At 39.6% G+C, this 21,829-nt stretch overlaps 1 long non-coding RNA gene across 2 annotated transcripts; it reads left to right on the forward strand.

Moving 5' to 3' along the window:
• The first annotated feature begins 14,426 nt into the window (after positions 1-14,426).
• LOC124286873 lies at positions 14,427-21,318 on the forward strand. 2 transcript variants are annotated; one of them, XR_006901135.1, is made up of 3 exons: positions 14,427-14,843; positions 15,306-15,390; positions 19,740-21,318. It is a non-coding gene; the product is annotated as an uncharacterized LOC124286873 (long non-coding RNA). The 2 variants fall into 2 exon arrangements; XR_006901134.1 differs by lacking the exon at positions 19,740-21,318 and adding an exon at positions 15,907-16,214.
• The last annotated feature ends 511 nt before the right edge of the window (positions 21,319-21,829 follow it).

A 21,829-nucleotide genomic window follows, 5' to 3' on the forward strand; every position in this document is an offset into this window, starting at 1 on the left:
GTCGAAACAACGCATTGATAAATTAGTCATCTGACATGACCGAAACATAGATGGATGTGTGCGGGCTGACCGCAGTCTCAAAGGAGGCGAGTCAGGGAAGGTTATCGGCGATGTGAGAGAGGTGTTTTATAGGTAATACGGTATTTATGGCTTTGGGAATATCGTTCTGCCTTGCCCATAACATACTCACATGAACCTGGTGATATGTGTCCAGGGCCCAGTAGCAAAATGCGATCTTACCGTAAAGGTTATTGTAACTGTACGTAAGAGCGTGGGAGTTACGATCGTATAGCTCTATGACTGATGAGTGCAAATGGACCCAGTTCTTTTGACATATCGGCCATTCCACAATGCAAGCATAGAGCTGTATCTACTGTGGGTTGACGCTGTACAACGTGTTTGTGTGTCGGTTGTTGTTTTACGGCGCACCGCACCGCACCGCACCGCACCGCACCGCACCGCACCGCACCGCACCGCACCGCACCGCACCTCACCGCACCGCACCGCACTATATGGGGGCAGTCTATAAATAATTGAGTCTGGACCTGACAATCCAGTGATCAACAGCATGAGCTTCGATCTAGGCATTTGGGATATGATGACATGTGTCAACCAAGTCAGCAAGTCTGGCCATCCGATCCCATCTTTACGACAAGCGTAGGTTGCTGAAGATCAATTCTAACCCGGATCTTTACAGGTTGTGTCACAGTTTTATGCTGACGTGCCACTCGTAGCGCTACTAAACTCAGGCACAAAAGAAAGTATACATCTGATGCTTTGGGATTATTTTATTAAAAAATACCCAATGGAAATATTTTAAAAAGTGTTTGGATTGTGACGTACATGTCATGATCATTGTGTACGCGTTGCCAAAACATAACAGACTTTTAGCTTCGATTGGATATTCAATTTGGCTGTGCTGTGCAGTTGGAGTTGTTTATTTCTGGGCAAGTGCCGTCAAGTAGGCAGCAAAGAGTGAGTGTGTGTGCGAGTTGGGATTTACGCTGCTTTTAGCAATATTCCAGCAATATCACGTGGTGTGTGTGTGTGTGTGTGTGTGTGTGTGTGTGTGTGTGTGTGACCAAATATGGGCTTCACACATTGTGCCCATGTGGAGAATCGAACCCAGGTCTTCGGTGTGACGAGCAAACAATTTAACCTCTAGGCTACCCCTACCGCCCCTTAGATAGAATAAAGCTAAGAATAATGACGATTTTGCACACAGCCGACAGTAATGATCAAGTGGCTGTTTGTTGGTCAGTGCCGAAGTCAACAGTGTCCAGCTTTATCAAACTGACCTGTAAATAATCAAACCAGGTCACCGAGTCTGACCTTCCGATCCATATAATCACCTCTGACAAGCACAGGATGTTTGGAGTTTGGGACCGTCAGCCAGGAATTCCTACAGTAATAGACACCAAGTAGGGCTTCACATACTGTAAATGCTGGAATCAAACTCGGGCTCTGACGTGACGCGCTAATACTATCGCCAGTAGGCTACACAGCCGGCCAACAATACCAAAACCCTAATGTCCAAGATAAAATATTGTCCATCATATGTTTTCCGCCGTTAAAGCCGGCCAGTGCAATCGTCCAGATTAAGAATGTCCACAATAACGAATAATGGGTTCATGGCAGGATGGTATCGAGAGAGTGTATGATTTTACGCCGCTTTTAGCTTTTATGGCTGCAGCTGAAATACCATTGCGGGAACCTCAGAAATGGGTTTCACTTATTATACTCATCACGGGAACATCGGCATGACCAGCGTTTCAACAATTTACCTATTGTTACCACGTAAATCAGTTGACAACACGAATAGAGGTTTGAACGTGTCATGTATGTTGTCATTTTCATGGTCACCGTGTTGAGCGTACAGGTGTTATGGGTAATTACAGGTGTTGTGGTGGTATGTCTGGAAGTGTTGTAGGGCACCTACCACCAATGTCGAGTATGCCTACATTTGATGTGGTATGCCCACGTGCTGTGGACTACCCACAAAAAAGTGTTATGGGGTGCCTACAATCGTTGTAGTATGCCTACAGGTTTCATTAATCTCGAGTGACACAGATACGTTGCTGAATCACAGGGTACCAGGGGACTTGTTGGGTCGGGAGTATCAGCACTGATCAGCACAACCCGACATTTTGTGTTGCTTTTTAGGCTGACCTGCTTTTCGGATACGTGTATCTGTCACATGATTTGGTTGCAAGCAGGAGCGTTGGGGGAGCCTAGTGGTTAAGTGAGTGAGTAAGTTTAGTTTTACGACGCACTCAGCAATATTCCAGCTATATGGCAGCGGTCTGTAAATAATCGAGTCTGGACCAGACAATCCAGTGATTAACAGCATGAGCACCGATCTACGCAATTGGGATACGATGACATGTGTCAACCAAGTCAGCGAATCTGATCACCCGATCCCGTTAGTCGCCTCTTGCGACAAGCATGGGTTGCTGAAGATCAATTCTAACCCGGACCTTCACGGGTGCCTAGTGGTTAAAGCGTTGGCTCGTTACGCTGAAGGCCCGGGTTCGATTCCCAACATTGGTACAATGTGTGAAGCCCATTTCTGGTGTCCCCGCCATGATATTGCTGGAATATTGCTAAAAGCAGCGTAAAACCATACTCACTGGTTACAAGCGGAAACTGATGTATATTAATCAATGGATATTTGTGGGAAAAGTAATTCGGAGACCAGTCCCATTGTACCTAAAATATGGGCATGTGACCTATAGTTCTCTCGTTATCAAGCAGTTGCGTAATGTCTTGGCCCTGACCTAGATCTGCCTGTTCAAGGCAAGTACATAAACCCTGTGTGTTGTTCGTGTCTCTGGGTGAGCGTTTCATTACTTGGAGCCATTGCCATGTATTCAGCACCTAGCGAGTGTGTAGACACATGGTTGTCTGTCAAATCCCTCCCAGGTTCGGGTTACGATAAGTACCCAGATACCTTTAGCTGATCCTGACAGATGACCACGTGGATTTACGTGAGTAGATAAATATTAAGAAGTATCGCACCACAGTTGTGGTGCTCTGACGTCATCAGTGAACCTATTGACCTTATGTCAACAAAGGGTTGAAAAGATATAGTCCTTATGTCAACAGGGGGTTGAACGGGTATTGTCCTTATGCTAACAGTGGGTTGAATAAGTCGAATATGTGCCATTCACTTTTCTTCCTCCCCTACCAGAAGCTGCCTCAGGAGTTTGAATATTTTTTTTGGATAGACATATTCTTTGAGTGAAGGTATGAGCTTTTAATTTTTTAAAAATCCATAGACAATTTCTGTTGAAAACACTTCGTAAACAATTTAGAACATTACCAGTATTACTTTCTTTGAACGAACATCACTTTTATGTTAAAAAAACAAACATTTCATAATACTTTTTTTCCAATATATTTCAGAATATTCTCCTTCTACATCGTTTGCTAGACCACATTTATTACTTTGAAATAATAGAGGAAATGAATCCCTTAGAATGTACTACACTTCAATTGAACTGGACTTATATTATACTTCATTTGGAAACCTCATACTTTCTCGATGTTTTGTTCGGAAAGGGAATGATAACCTTTGTATGTTACACTGATCAAAGATCCTCTTTACAACGTTATGGTAGGATTGAATCCAATCGAGACTTGATGTGCTTTGTCATCAGACACAGCAATGTCCAGCAAGTGATAGAGGCCTTCAGGAGATCACAACATGATGAGATAGCAGATAGGATTATGCAGTCATTTCAACAGAATAATATATAATAACAAATAATAAAATACTGTAAATATTATCTGGCATTGTAACTATACTTTCAAACATACATATTTTCGATGATTATGAAGAACATTTCTGAACTTTAGTCAATCATCATGTTGTCTTCTCCACCTTTGAAAGACAGACAATTCTATATATTTGTTTCTTTCTTTGTTTATTTCAGAAATAAAATATCAGTGTTCCATGGACATTGTTAGCTAGGCTTTCTTTAAAACGTCTACCTCATATACAACGCCCGTATTCACTTGTGAGTTTTGTCAAAATACCTTTGGTCACAAACGTTCCCTCGTTAGACATCAGAGAAATTGTGGTCCATCTGAGAAACATTTTGATTGTGAAATCTGTTTCATATCATTCTTGCGCAGTGATGCATTACAAAGACATGTAAAAAGTCAACACAAAGGCGGCCCACTCAGCACAGCTTCTCGACAATCATTTACATGTCATTACTGTTCAAACACATTTCCCACAGTGAAAGGTCTCACCAAACACACTAGACAGAATCACTTTTCTTCGACTAGTTCACAACAGCAAAGTGGTGGTGGGTCAGCTAAACGTAGGAAAGCTAATGGTGATAATCAACAATCATGCTCTAGACAAGCATTGAATGGGACTGTGAGGGAATTTGATTTTATTCCCGGGGGTCAAGAAGGAAATGATCCGTACTAAGATTTTGTGAAGATTCAACCTGATATAATTCAACAGTTGAAAACAGAAATTGAAGCGAAACGATCCATCAAGTGGGGACTTTGTACTCAATTAAAATTCAGCAAAACCAATGCGGTTGGTCAAACTTCTTATTGTGAGCCCTACTTTAGAACCAAAATGTCTCCAGCGACCCTAGCTGACGATATGGATGTCTTGTACACGGAAGCTATAAATACAATAATGCAACTGATGGACAATTACGAAGGGGATAGTTCAAATTTAAATTTTGAGACTGTGCTGAGCGTTGAAGTATCCATGGTCAAATTTCTACCTTTTGCGGAAGTTCGTATCTCCCCTCCCCCTCCCCTTCGTTAGAGAAAAAGCGTTGCTTGTTAAACATCAAGAACATGGACGATGACATGTGCTTTGTGTATTGCAATCTGGCCCATTTGTTTCCCGTTCCATCCCATCTACTCAGAGAACAGGTGAGTCATTATAAGGATAAAACACATGAGTTAGACTTGATAGGATGTTCATTTCCCATGAGCCTCAATCACATTCCAAAATTTGAAAAAGCAAACAATGTAAGCATTAATGTTTATTGTTTTGATGAAGATGAGAATAAACAACATGTCGTCTTTCCTTAACGAGTCAGTTCAGTGACTTCTGAAGTACCCAAAGATCGTCACATTGATCTCCTACTGTTAACTCAAGAAGTGGACGAAGAAGACGAACCCTCGTTGTATCATTATGTTCTGATCACAAGTTTGTCAGCTTTGGTAAGGAAAGCTAATGATAGTAACAGCAAATTCATTTGCCGAAAATGTTTGTGGACGTTTTGTTCTGAAGACACTTTGGTATAACATATCCCTTACTGTCATCACAAAGCTCAACGAATCAAAATGCCCGAACCAGACAAAGCGATTCAAACGTTTGGGTTAGGTCAGTATAATAAAACAGTAAAGGTTCCCTTTGTGATCTATGCAGATTTCGAGTCTGTCTTGGCTCCTTTAGAACATAACGAGACTGCGAGGGGAAGTCGACATGTCCAAGAGCACATTCCCTGTGGTTACAGTTATCACATCGTATGCAGAGAACCTGACTTGTACACTTTCCCATTAAGAACCTATAGCGGAGAACAGGCTGCCAAGCTTTTATGGAACATCTATTGGGAGATTAAGATCAAATCATGGACATATGAAACAACCCTGTTCCCATGAATTTGACACACGAGGAAAAGTCAGCATTAGATTTGGAAAGTCACTGTTATCTTTGTGGAGAAAAAGTACAATTCAATGAGAGACACATCGATCATCACGATCATTTAACAGGTCGAGTCAGGGGTCTGTGTCACAAAAATTGCAAAGTCAATTACAAAGAATCCACATTTGTAAATGTCATTTGTCACAATGCCTCTCGGTATGACAACCATTTGATTCTCCAAGCGGCCGAGTTATTTGCAGATCGCAAATTGTCATGCATAGGTCAAAATTCTGAACACTTCATCATGTTTCAAATTGATCAACTTCGGTTTTTGGACAGTTTCAAAGTTTTGGATACCATCTTGCACACATTGGCAAACAATCTGAGAAGCAAAGGTCAAGAAGAATTTGTCTATTTAGCTAACAACTATCCTGAACACGTGGATTTGTTGACTCGAAAATTGCCCTATTTTTATGAATATGTGGACAGCTTTGAAAAATTAAACCACACTAAATTCCCAGAGTCGAGATGACTTTTATTCTTCTCTGTCGGAAGACACGATTTCAGAAGAAGATTATGCCTTTGCCCATCATATTTGGGAGACTTTCAAAATTACATCAGTGAGAGAATTCATGGAATTGTACGTTGCCGTTGACACTTTGATTTTGACCGATGTGTTGGAAGCATTTCGCAATATGTGTCTAAGCCATTACAAGCTCGATCCCTGTCAGTACTTTACTCTCCCGGGGATGGCCATGGATGCATGTCTCTTGACAACTTTGGCAAACATTGGTTGACTTATGCTCTGTATTCAATATCCATATAATGAACGGGCGATGTGGCTCTGACTCAGAAACTGGAGATTTTGCATATATCGGTTTTAATGGTGCCAGTGTGATTGATTATATAATATCCTCAGCAACTTTATTTGATTTTGTTGGCAATTTCGCTATAACAGCCAGAGCCGAGTCATGCCATCTTCCAGTCACGTTGAAATTACGAGCTCTTCATGCACGACAACCTGATGTATTAGATACAGAGAGAAAAACCGGCTATAAATTCATTTGGGCTGACTGACTGACTGAGTTTTGGTTTTACGCCGCTTTTAGCAATATTCCAGCAACATCACGGCGGGGGACACCATATATGGGCTTCACACATTGTACCCATGTGGGGATTCGAACCCGGGTCTTCGGCGTGACGAGCCAACGCTTTAACCACTAGACTACCCCACCGCCCCCAATTCATTTGGGATAGTAATAAACTAGAACAGTTTAGGCAAAACATTTTATCTGATGATGTACAGGAACTCCTAGATAAATCTGTGGACTGCGCATTTACGTGCATTGATAGAAGCATTGATTATATTGTAGAGGCACTTGGTCTAGCCGCATCTGATATGAAGAGAAAACTTACGAAAACCAAAACATCTGTAAATGACTGGTTTGATAAAGAATGCAGAAAATTGAAAATTGAACGGTGTAGATGTCTGAACAAATTTAGAAAACATAAAAATAAAAGCTCATTAGTAAACTATAATAAGATAAGAAATGAATACCATTCTGTGTGCAAACAAAAACGCACCGAATATTTTAAAAATAAACAAGCAATAATAGAAAATAGTATAAATGATTCAAAAAGATTTTGGAATGAGTTAAAGCGTCGACATGAGACGAACAAAATTGATACCAAACATTGGTTTGATCACTTCAAAAATTTGTTTTCGTTCGAAAACTTAACAGATGGTGAAATATCCGAATGTGAAAATGATAATAATCCCGTAAACTCTGACGTAAATTACGAACTCACAGAACAGATACTAGACTCGCCTATGACTAGGAAAGAAATATTAGACAGCATCCAGAATCTTAAGCTTAACAAATCCCCAGGAATAGACAATATGATACCTGAATTGTTTAAGTATTCGGCTGACCTTCTAACCCCAGACTTAGATTTATTATTCAACCTGATACTTGAAAAAGGTAACTTTCCTAAAGAATGGTCAATGGGAATAATAGTTCCTTTGCACAAAACTGGCGACTTAAACAACGTTAATAATTATAGAGGGATAACACTTCTCAGAATTTTCAGTAAAATTTTCACTTCAGTTATCAATAAGAGGTTAGTATTCTGGGGGGAAACAATGGATAAGTTAACTGAATGCCAGGCAGGTTTTAGACAAGGCTACACAACCATTGATAATATGTTTGTTCTACAAAGTATCGTCCAGAGATACCTTAATATTAAAGGGGGGGAACTTTTATGCGTTATTTGTTGACTTTGCTAAAGCGTTTGACTCTGTGGAAATCAATAAATTATGGAATCTTCTAAACACAAGTGGACTAAGCCCAAAAGTGAATAAACTCTTAAGACAGATATATGAGAATGTTAAAGCTTGTGTCAGAAATAATAATGTAGTATCAGGAACCTCTGACATACAAGTAGAGTCAGACAAGGCTGTGTACTGAGTCCTTCTTACTATTTTTCTTTTTCATAAATGAATTGGCCACGCAGATCGAGAATAATTGTACACACGGCGTACAATTACATCCTGATATCTTCCAACTATTTCTGTTGCTTTTGCTGATGACATTGTATTAATATCAAGTACTATTATGTTTGGCCTGCAAAGGCATTTTGTATATATGAACTGGAAAACTTTTGTGAGCAGTCAAAGCTGACAGTTAATTTGGATAAAACAAAAGTAGTGGTATTTAAAAATGGGAGAAAACTGGGAAAAAATTAAAAATGGTATTATAAAGATTGTAAACTTGAAAGTACAACATCTTACAAATACCTTGGTGTATATTTCACTAATCAATTATCCTGGTCATTGCCCGCAAACTATGCAGCAGTGCAGGCACAGAAGGTACTTCTTGGAATCCTAAGACAAATACATATTCTTGGTGATATCAGTATGAATTCATTCTTCAAAATATTTGATGTAAAAATATATCCTATTCTTTTATATGGCGCAGAAATTTGGGGGTTAAATACACTTGGAAAATTAGAAATGGAACATTTGTATGCCTGTAAAAAGTTTTTGGGTGTTAAACAAAACACTCCAAATATCATGATCTATGGAGAATGTGGCAGGTTTCCTTTCCATATACACACTTATTGTAAAGTAATTCGGTATTGGATAAAGTTAATACACATGCCAACCTATCGCTTACCAAAGAAATGTTATAATATGATGCTTTGATATGATAGAAATGGACACAAAAACTGGGTGACTGAGATAAAGCAATTATTTTTTTCTACTGGATTTGGAGAAATTTGGCATAACCAAGAAAATGGAGTGTATCCGGAATTCATCAAATCATTTACTCAAAGACTAAAAGATATGTATTTTCAAAACTAGCAAGAAAAAATATCTATTTCAAGCAAATGTGACACTTACCTAATGTTTAAAAACAATATCCATACCGAATTCTATCTATCATGTTTAAATGTAAAAAGTATAGAGTAAGTTTAGCACGATTCCGATGCTCATCTCATGAACTTCTAATAGAGAAAGGTAGATATGTAAATATGGATAGAGAACATAGAACTTGTAAATTATGTAATACAAATGCAATTGAAGACGAGTATCATTTTCTTCTTGTATGCCCTAACTACAGTAGTCTTCGAAGCAAATATATAAAAGAAAAAATTATGTCCATCCAAACAGGCTTAAGTTTTCACTACTGCTGAACAGCTCAAATCCTAAAGAAATTGAAAACCTGTCCATGTATATTTTCTACTCATTTGTACATAGAAAACATATTGTTCGTTGAACGTGTATAAAGCAATGTATATAGTGTACTATAGGCCTGAGGGCCTTTTCAGTACCGGAATAAAGATTGATTAACACAGACAGGGGTCACCCTTGATCTCATGACCGATCCAGACATGTACAATTTTGTCTCCAATGCGGTGAGAGGGGGCGTGGCTAGTATCAACCATCCACGCCCAAGCCAACAACAAACGCATGTCCGATTTCGACCCGTCCCAACCCGAATCTCACCTGATGTATTATGATATTAACGATTACCGTCGACCACGTGCAGTGGAGTACGTACAGTAGGAGTTATCCCTGCCCAAACCATGACCGACCCCCCGCCAAATAGGTTATGCGTGGCCACAGTTGCATCTGTGATTCGCTCTCCATTGCGACGATAAATAGTCTGTCGACCCTCATGGAAGGACAAATTGAATCTGCTTTCATCTGTGAAGAGCACACGGGACCATTGACGTTGATTCCAGCGGCCATGATGTCTACTCCATCTCAAACGCGCCTACCTGTGACGTGGTGTTCGTGGTGGACGAACCGCAGGTCGCATACAGCGGAGTCGGTTAAAGCCCGGAAAGCCACATTTGAAAAAAAACAGAGTTGAAAATGGTGTGGCTCAAACGGCAATGGGAATGGTTGACTGATAGCATGAATGTGGCTCTCCCGGCAATGAGCTATTAGCTAATCCATGTTACCGTAAATAATAAATATCAAATTACAGAGCCCAATTGCTCGAAACAAACTTAAGTTTTACTCAGTTTTCAACATTTCTAAGAACAAAAAGCCAAAACAACTCAAGAAACCTATGTACCCAACTGTGATTGTAAACTAAATTTAAGTTCAATATCAATTTCAGTTTATTCTGGGAAATGCATTTTCCTGCGTTTTCTACTATTTGAAAACTCAGACTTAATTTTGTTTTGAGACATCGGGGCCAGATCATGCAAACTATCTGTCTCGCGTGGGTACTGAAACATATTTTACGAATTATTTATGATTCTACAACCACGTATTTCTTTGAAGCATATTAACTTATGGGAAGGTCAAAGGAATTCAATGTTTTATCCTTTCCTGATAACTGTTTCAGATGAGAGCTGTTGTTGCCCCTGTTATTATGTTTACATTCTTGCTAAGCACTGACAAGACAATTTAGAATGATCATTTATTGCAGAAATATACTTACAAATAGTCACCTACGTGACGCCTAACAACTCTTTCAATTTCGAAGCTGTTTTAAGCAAAATCTATGACTAGATTTTCCGAAATCAGTATTTTTGCCGGCGTTGCGGTAATGACATTTTCATTTAAAGTTGAAAGGTCACAATAAGGTTTATTGAAAATTCTTGTCCAACCTATTATATGCCAATCATACAAACCAAAGTAGTTTACATGAAGACATAAAAAATACAAATAGAATTTACTAAATTTTCTAGCATGTATCATTTTTATCTCAGAACAGATTCTATACATAGGAATTAAGATAATACAATGTACTATAAAAGTAGAGAATGCAAGATTAAAGAACAAAATAAACATAAAAAGATTATTAGTGTTAACTAAAAGCTTGAACGAGAATAAAGAAGCCGCCCATCATATGTTAACTAAACAAACAAAGGACAAGTCACTTAAACAATTTTAATCAATTGAGATCAATGGGTGACGCTTATTTGAAAGAAAAAGGTATTGATTCCCTTAGTAATTGTGGCTTTCGCGGCAAATCGCGGCACCGAGCTTTGCACTTGAAATGTGGCTTTAGCGGCAATTAGTAATTTTCAAATGTGGCTTTACCGGGCTGACACCGTCGAGGAACGGTGCTCCTGGATATCCTTACAGTGTTCTGTGTGAAGATCTGCTGCGTTAATGAATCTGTTACGTAACGCAGTGTTCATCTTGTGCCGATCATCTTGAACTGTTGTGACTCTGGGACGATCTGGTCGACGTGCATATTCCACAGACCCATTGGCTTGAAATCTCTGCTACAGTCAACCAACAGCACCATGACTCACGTTAAAACGGACAACAACCTGCCGCTGAGTTTGACCATAATACAAAAGGCCTGTAGTCTGACCCCTTTCAACAAGTGTCAAAAACCGTCTCATGATAAGCTGCCTGAACGGTGAACGACAGTGAAAAAGCACCAATGCATGTGCGCTGACCTCCACTTTCCATGGATAGAGCGACTTGCACGTGCAAATCATTGACATGAAGTGGCAGGTGAATTTCCATATTGACAATTTGAATACAAAATGTGCCATTTGTAACAGAATGTATCGGGCGTTAAAGAATGTAATAATGACATTTCACATTCAACATATTAACAGGGAGACCACGTTGTTTAGAACATGTAAACGTTTATTTTAAAAGCTATTGTGAAGTCAAAGGCAACATAGAGTGTACCCATTGTATACAAGCACCTGCTTGTTTTTCACATATCTTGTTATTATTTTCTTATGCCTGTAGTTATAAGGATCATGCAGAGGACCATGTTTTGTGCACTATTATACTTTCACTCCAAGTTCAGGTACTCCCAAATACCCTTTGTGTTTATTATATGTGCCGATACATACTGCATTAATCATGATACAGGTTCCAATGTACACAACGTCATGCACTAGTTCACTTACGATCAACATACTCTAACACATCACCAAATGAGCGTTGATGCGCCCTGTATTCGGTAATGTATATAGTAAATATATACTCAGCAGCAAAAAAACCCACGTCAGTACGAATTCAAAATTAGATAGGCACTGTAATCAAATCATTACAGAAATGGGCATAATAAGCGGATCAAAAACTTTTTTGGTGTACAATATCCTGATACATCAATGAATAACTCAGCACAATTCCATGACATTACGTGAACGTTAGCAGTCCATTCAGACTCTTGACTTCAGTATCTAGTGTGACCACCACGAGCGGCAATAACTGCAGTACAGCGTCTATGCATGGAGTGCACCAATCGATTGATGAAGGCCAAATTGGCACCTGGAACCAAACTCTGAGAAAGGCCTGGCGCAATAAATCGGCTGTGTTGGGCCTTGGTATGACATTATTCAGTCTCCTCTGAATTTCATCCCAAAGATGTTCAATTGGGTTTAAATCAGGACCAAGGGCTTGCCTCTGCATAATGTTGACACCGTTGTCCTGTAGGAAGTCCTGTGCAGTATGGGCCCGGGCGTTATCGTGGTGGAAAATGTTGTTCCGGTGACGTGCGAAATGTGGTATGACGTGGGGTCTGAGAGCTTGGTCGATGTAGCGCATCGCTGTGATGCCGCCTCCTCTCCCCTGGACCAAGTTCTGGAACACCATAGGACCCACTCTCTGGTTCAGGCCAATTCCACCCGATACCATAATGTTTGCAACTGCCCATGGGTCTCTTTCCATAACACATTGGTCTGAGTAACCCTATCCACGTCGTCGCCATATTCTTGTTCTGCCATCTGCAGTTGATACGCAGTACCGACTCTCATCTGTATCGCCAGTTTGGGTGTTGTAGGGCAAACTGTAGACGTTCACGCCGATGACGAGGGGTGAAGGTAGGTCCAATCGAGGTTCCCGCTGTTAAGACGTCATTGTATCAGTACTGATTGGTCTTCCGTGTGTTTCCACTGTCTGGCGTGCTGTTTCGGATGCCTGCATGAAGGGATTCTGTACATGCTGTCGCACAACATGGCGGTCTTGTCATCTTGAGGTCACTCTTGGTCTCACAGTACGGGGGCGATCATTTGGGGTGTTGGTGGCCCGGAAACGTTGCTGCAGCCTGTAGATGGTCCGCACGTTGACCAGGAAGTGATTGGCAACAGCTTGTGCAGTGAGGCCAGCTTCAAGTCTTCCTAGCGCCTGGTTCCTCTGAGCTGTCGTGAGTCGCGGCATCCTGCTGACGTTGTAATGTGAATGTTTCAACCAGGTTTGGGGTGCATTTTATAGGGCTGGTCCTCGTGAACAGCACGTGCAGCATGAGTTGCATTAAAAACATGGAGAACACCGTATTGTACCATCTCCGAGATCAGGTTGTGTTTTTTAGACCATTTCATGGGTTCCAATCTGAGTTTGGGAAGGAATGTCTTTGCTCAGGTAAAGTTGGAGATGTTGTCAAAAATATATAATCAAAACATTAAATGAGTTTACAGTTATCCGTTTCTGCGAAGGAAAATTCCTGACGTTTCTTTTGCTGCTCAGTATAGTAGGTGGCTCTACATTACAACACGATACATAGTTATTACCGTGACTAGGGTGCATTTGTGAAAAAAGGTCTAATATGTATGTTAAAAAGGAATAAGTAATAATTACATTGTTTAATTATTTCGGGCAAATGTTTTTGCTTGATTGGAAACCACACAATATGACCGAAGTTATGGTTGGGAGTCTTCATTAGATATTGTATTTAGCTAATATGCCTGGAAACAGTGCATTCTGGACTAATTAGAATTGATGTGAAGGTTCTCAGAACACATAGAATGTGGTCATATACGTGTTATCAACCTTAAACAAATAATACATTTCACGCTTTGCTGATAAAACGAGATATTTAACCAATAATTATGATAAACACACGATATATGTGTCACGAAGTGTGGAACATTGCAAAGGTTTTTCACTTCAGGTAAAACGTCGGCGCGAGATTTCGGTAAGACAGCTGGTGAGATACAGAGGGGTCGAATTACCTCCAGCCACAGCCTGGGAATACAATGACGGAGACTTGCCGCCAGTCTTGGTAACCCAACCCTCCCCAGGTTCTCGGTGACTGGCTCTTCACAGTGACTCCCGGCACACGGCACATGGTAGACTAACAACTAGTCTCTGAAATGAACATATTCTACTGAAAAGAGTTCATAGTAAAAAATATATAATATAATGAAAAGGAGCCCTGAGACTTTCTTCTTGACACATTTTCTAGACTTGCGTGGGCTTTCTTGGATATATTTGCTTCAGGGTCTGTACGACAGACTAGGCACATGGGAGCCAACCCCTACTCCCCTGAAGTCGAGAGGCTACCCCCACGCTAATAACGTCACTGTGGGAATCCCCCTTCGCATCCTTGCATGCGTGAAACTAGGTCATTATAGCGTCTTTATAGCGTGGGCCGCTGCCATGTTGAAACAATCCAAGTCGTCTGTGTGTGAAGAACTAAGTTTCAGTTCCGAATCGGCGACAATTCACAGACCCAACAAGTTTAATCTTACAACGTAACAAATCAACTTAAGTGGATTTTAATCAACTTTCTGAAGGAGCAAGATCTTTGGAATAACAGGAACCATTGACGACACATTATTCACCTTTGATAGAGATCAGAGAACTCTCAGTATTCAAAGTCGTCAGTGTCCGATCATTTCTATCCTAGATCTGGACGAAATAAAACAAACCATTCAGCTTTTAATTGACGGCGAAGCAGGCCTGGAGAAAGCACAGTTTGAGAGAGATTATCAACATCTGCTGTAACATGTAAGTATTTACAAGTTACCATATTCATTATTAAATATATATTTAAAATATGAGTCCAGATATTTCTTCTTGTCAAATCTCCTTTATATCTGCACAACATCTTTCGCCGTTCAACGGCTCTTCAGGTGTACAATGAAAGCTGAGTGTCGTCATAGGCGACACATAACGGTAATAGCTATGTCGTCATCATGCGTATGACGTTAAGCAGTTAGTGACAATAGCACTTACGTCTCCCGCTATTGTCACTAACTTTCTTATACACCTGCAGAAATCACTTGTTTATTTATATATATATATATATATATATATATATATATATATATACATACACACACACACACACACACACACACATACACACACACATACAAAACATATAGTTTATATATATATATATATATATTTGATCGATGTTAACAACTAATGTATCGATGAAATGCTGTGATGACCATCTAATTTCAGTACATCAAAGGCGAGGGAGCGCGTTGCTCAGACCTGCAGGGAGCTGCTGTAGAGACGGTTTTCGTCAATGGTGAAAGATGTCGCGGTAAGTACATAAATGGTGAATATTGCGTGGGTAATTTTATCTTGTATGAATATTCATTCAATGACTCATTCATACAATTCCCATGCTTTGTTAGTTATATTTGCTCAACATCATCACGATGTTGATGCCGCTTGTGTTAAAAGGAGCGTGGTGGGCGAAGTGTCTAATGACGCTGTGCTGGTATAGCGATAAGTGTCGGGATCGATCCCCACTTGTGACAGGGATGTAAAAACCTTGGCTTTAACATTACTTGTAGACTCTTTCAGTGCTGACACAACCCCTTAGTGTACAGGCTATAGTAAGGTGTAGTATCATTGGAATAAAATAATGTGACTATATACCCAGTTCACACAGCTGTAAATGGATACATTGTGGGGATGATGTCGTGTGATAACTCGCTGCATCTAACAGATTAAAGGGAAACACTGGCGTGTTGAGCATGTAGTTGTGTGGATGTGAGCGCTATAAAAACAACATATTCTACATTCATTACTATTGTGTTTTATTGTACTTCAGAAAATTGGTCACCTTCCAATACAACTTCTACTACAAGTACTACACCTACAAGTACTAGACCTACAACTGTTACAATAACATCCCCTACAAGTTCGACAACTACAACTTCTAGTAAAACTACTACCTCTACATCCTTACTACACCTCCCACTACGGCTACTACGACTACTACAACCCCCACTACAACAACTACTACACCTCCCACTACGGCTACTACTACACCTCCCACTACGACTACTACAACAACTACACCTCCCACTACGGCTACTACGACTACTACTACAACAACTACTACACCTCCCACTACGGCTACTACACCTGACTACGGCTACTACGACAACTATTACAACTACTACACCTCCCACTACGGCTACTACGACTACTACAACCACAACTACTACACCTCCCACTACGGCTACTACGACTACTACAACAACTACTACACCTCCCACTACGGCTACTACGACTACTACGACTACACCTACCACTCCACTACTACAACTCTCACTAACAACAACTACTACACCTCCCACTACGGCTACTACGACTACTACGACTACTACACCTCCCACTACGGCTACTACGACTACTACAACTCCCACTACAACAACAACTACTACACCTCCCACTACGGCTACTACGAGTACTACAGCCCCCACTACAACAAACTACTACACCTCCCACTACGGCTACTACGACTACTACACCTCCCACTACGACTACTACAACTCCCACTACAATAACAACTACTACAACTCCATCTACGCCTATTACGAGTACTACAGCCCCCACTACAACAACTCCCGCTACGGCTACTACAACTCCCTCTACAACAACTCCCACTACGGCTACTACAACTCCCACTACAGCATCAACAACTACAACTACTTCAGCTATTACAACTACTTTTCCTCTGTCACCTTTCTCTGCTACTACAACTGCTAAAACCACCTTTCCTTCACACCCTCCCACTCTTCCTACTACTGCTACTGCTGCTGCTACTGCTACTACTACTCCTGCTAATACTTTTACTATAGCTACTACTACTACTACTACTGCTGCTGCTGCTGCTACTGCTACTCCTGCTAATACTTTTACTATAGCTACTACTACTACTACTACTGCTGCTGCTGCTGCTACTGCTACTCCTGCTAATACTTTTACTATAGCTACTACTACTACTACTACTGCTGCTGCTGCTGCTACTGCTACTCCTGCTAATACTTTTACTATAGCTACTACTACTACTACTACTGCTGCTGCTGCTACTGCTACTCCTGCTAATACTTTTACTATAGCTACTACTGCTACTACGGCTCCAACTACCATTCTCGATACTAATTCTAATACAACTTATAATTCTACTACTGCTACTACAACCGCTAGTGCTATTAGTGCTTCATAGTATCATATTACAACTTCCTCTACCATTCCTGCTGATGATGATGATGATCATCATGATCATGGAGATAATTATCCTGGTCTTGTGGCAGGTACATCAATATTAGTATTTATGATAATGGTTGTGATTGTAGTCTTCATATATAAAAGTGGAAAAAAACATAGACAAACTAATATCGCTCATCGTGATACATATCAGATTAAAAGTCCTATCTATTTAAAAACCACAGAAAGTACTGTGTGAGTGTGTGTGTGTGTGTGTGTATATTACTGCATATATGCTATATCACCTATTCTCACAAGTCTACTCTCTATCGTATAAACTGCATATATGCTATATCCCCTATTATCACAAGTCTACTCTCTATCGTATATATTAGTGCATATATGCTATATCACCTATTATCACAAGTCTACTCTCTATCGTATATATTACTGCATATATGCTATATCACCTATTATCACAAGTCTACTCTCTATCGTATATATTAGTGCATATATGCTATATAACCTATTATCACAAGTCTACTCTCTATCGTATATATTACTGCATATATGCTATATAACCTATTATCACAAGTCTACTCTCTATCGTATATATTACTGCATATATGCTATATCACCTATTAACACAAGTCTACTCTCTATCGTATATATTACTGCATATATGATATATCACCTATTATCACAAGTCTACTCTCTATCGTATATATTAGTGCATATATGCTATATCACCTATTATCACAAGTCTACTCTCTATCGTATATATTACTGCATATATGCTATATCACCTATTATCACAAGTCTACTCTCTATCGTATATATTACTGCATATATGCTATATAACCTATTATCACAAGTCTACTCTCTATCGTATATATTACTGCATATATGCTATATCACCTATTAACTATTATCAAGTCTACTCTCTATCGTATATATTACTGCATATATGCTATATCACAAGTCTATCTATCACAATGATATATCACCTACTCTCTATCGTATATATTAGTGCATATATGCTATATCACCTATTATCACAAGTCTACTCTCTATCGTATATATTACTGCATATATGCTATATCACCTATTATCACAAGTCTACTCTCTATCGTATATATTACTGCATATATGCTATATAACATATTATCACAAGTCTACTCTCTATCGTATATATTACTGCATATATGCTATATCACATATTATCACAAGTCTACTCTCTATCGTATATATTACTGCATATATGCTATATCACCTATTATCACAAGTCTACTCTCTATCGTATATATTACTGCATATATGCTATATCACCTATTATCACAAGTCTACTCTCTATCGTATATATTACTGCATATATGCTATATCACCTATTATCACAAGTCTACTCTCTATCGTATATATTACTGCATATATGCTATATCACCTATTATCACAAGTCTACTCTCTATCGTATATATTACTGCATATATGCTATATCACCTATTAACACAAGTCTACTCTCTATCGTATATATTAGTGCATATATGCTATATCACCTATTATCACAAGTCTACTATATATATTACTGCATATGCATATGCTATATCACCTATTATCACAAGTCTACTCTCTATCGTATATATTACTGCATATATATATATCACCTATTATCACAAGTCTACTCTCTATCGTGTATATTACTGCATATATGCTATTACTATCACAATCTACTCTCTATCGTATATATTACTGCATATATGCTATATCACCTATTATCACAAGTCTCTCTATCGTCTCTATCTATCACAAGTATATATTACTGCATATATGCTATATCACCTATTAACACAAGTCTACTCTCTATCGTATATATTACTGCATATATGCTATATCACCTATTATCACAAGTCTACTCTCTATCGTATATATTACTGCATATATGCTATATCACCTATTATCACAAGTCTACTCTCTATCGTATATATTACTGCATATATGCTATATCACCTATTATCACAAGTCTACTCTCTATCGTATATATTACTGCATATATGCTATATCACCTATTATCACAAGTCTACTCTCTATCGTATATATTACTGCATATATGCTATATCACCTATTATCACAAGTCTACTCTCTATCGTATATATTACTGCATATATGCTATATCACCTATTATCACAAGTCTACTCTCTATCGTATATATTACTGCATATATGCTATATCACCTATTATCACAAGTCTACTGCTATTACTATATAGTCTACTATTATCTCTATCGTATCTATTACTGCATATATGCTATATCACCTATTATCACAAGTCTACTCTCTATCGTATATATTACTGCATATATGCTATATCACCTATTATCACAAGTCTACTCTATTACTATATATTACTGCATATATGCTATATCACCTATTATTTCTCTCTTTTCCTTTCCAGATGTAGAGACTTAACTAGCACTGTCAATTCATACCGACAGAGCATTGGCGAGATATTGTTGGCCACTTGCAAGCTTATCGGCGATTACCGGAAATAAAGCCAGTTCAGCCAGCCATCAAAAAAAAATTCCAGTTCGACAGGGGTGTTACCCCAGGAACTGTTGCATATAAATATCTATTATATTGTGAGATAGTGAGATTTTTTGGGTGGTTATTTTTATTGTCATTGTAATACGTTGCATATTGGGTGTTCTGTTGCATATCTAGTTATTTAATTGGGCTATCCCCTCATATATTTTACCTATATTATTCCTGCTAACCCCCGTTAACTTATCCCTTATTATGTCTTCATCAAACCCACACCGTTTGGTAGATTACCTTGACGACGCCTTTTCTCAACGACCCCCACCAGTAAGTATCCCCTGCAATTTATGGAACGTGTTGTGTCGCTTCTCACTCGTTTTGAAATGCCTGTTTTCGTACGTTTATAACATGGGGGATCCGCGAAACTTTACTATCAAACGATCAGGCAGAAAATTAAAGAGAGGCGTTTTCTCTTGGTAGCCAGCCATTCTTTTCACGCCCATCCCCCCTGATTTGTCTGACAGAATAAGAAGGGCCCTATTTGTAGTCGCGAGACCGTCACGCCTGGCCGCGAGAGACCCATCCCACCAAGAAAATATAGATCAGGCTTTGGATATCGGGGCGGCGGTACTCCTGATGTATGGCCTGTACTTTGGCTTTCCCGTCCTCGTGGGCCTAGGCGTTAAAGCGGCGTTTAGGGACAGGGACGTGACCATTTTATTCCAATTAACTCAACTCCATACTGACATGGGTACGGAACTACGAGGTTACGTGGAAATCGTTTGGCAACTGCTACCTATTCCGAGGACAAGGGTTTGGCAAGCCCTCTCTAATCCACAGTGAGATGAGGTGGCAACATGTGTCAATCGAGAGGCGTCCCGCTTCCATGAAACTAGGACGTGATTTTTCTTCAATAAGGAGGCACTGAGGTTTTGCGCCCTTTGTACTCAGGAAATATTCCCAATCCGCGATACCCGTAGAAATTTCTGCCAGTAACATTCTGTAAATGGTGTCGACGTGTTCAACACACATGGTGTGCGGTCACTTTTGAAAATAGCAGGGTCTGAATTCCGCCAGGTAGCACGGGATGACATGGCACCAGGGGAGCAAACATGCATACGCCTGGTTATACCCCGAAACAACGGGTTGGAGGCCTACCTGGCTGGGGGTCCGCCGCTCTCACGACTACCATGTTGGTTGAATGTGAAGCAGTGCCCGGATTGCAAGGTTCCATATGAGAACCCGTTCATCGGAATGTCAGACGCCATTTCGCCCATTCTCCGCGAGCATCCGGTGTTGTTCCCACCCAGCAACTGTTTAGACCGATATGACGTCATGACGTTAACAAATTATTACCGCCCTACGAGAGTTTAAGTAGTCCCGGAGATTAGGAGTCAGTAGGGACCGGTATTCCTGGGAATATTCACAGATAGACCTTGGGTAGGAGCTTTAGACACCTAGGGGTCAGTCAATTGGGGATGCTGGGCCAACAGTACCAAAAAAAAAAACCAAACTACCCAACTGCGTCGTCCAGGGAAGCCAAAACAAAATAAAAACAAACAAAACAACGACAAAAACAAACAAAACAAAACAAACACAAAAACCCCAAAAAACAAAATATAACTACCCATAGATATTATAATAATTTTTATTGGTAACCATATATATTGAAATGAATTGTTTCATTGGCAGCATGGGAATATGTATACCTGCGTACCTAGATACATATATATATATATATATATATATATATATATATATATATTTATTGTTAGATATAGGAGAATTGTATGTAACCCATGTTGAATGTATTAACCATATACGCCATATATAGATCCATATATAGATACACACACACACACACATATATATTTACTCACCATTATACCTGAATTGTATTGGCATTGTTAGAAATAGAAAAATGCTCGATGTTGTAACCTATATCTGTATTTATATGGTAATATATGGTAAAGTTCCAATGGCCCCCGGGTACTGACACTGTACCTC

This window comes from Haliotis rubra, unplaced genomic scaffold (assembly GCF_003918875.1).
Source record: "Haliotis rubra isolate DU_JTF1 unplaced genomic scaffold, ASM391887v1 Scf394, whole genome shotgun sequence".
NCBI lineage: Eukaryota > Metazoa > Mollusca > Gastropoda > Lepetellida > Haliotidae > Haliotis > Haliotis rubra.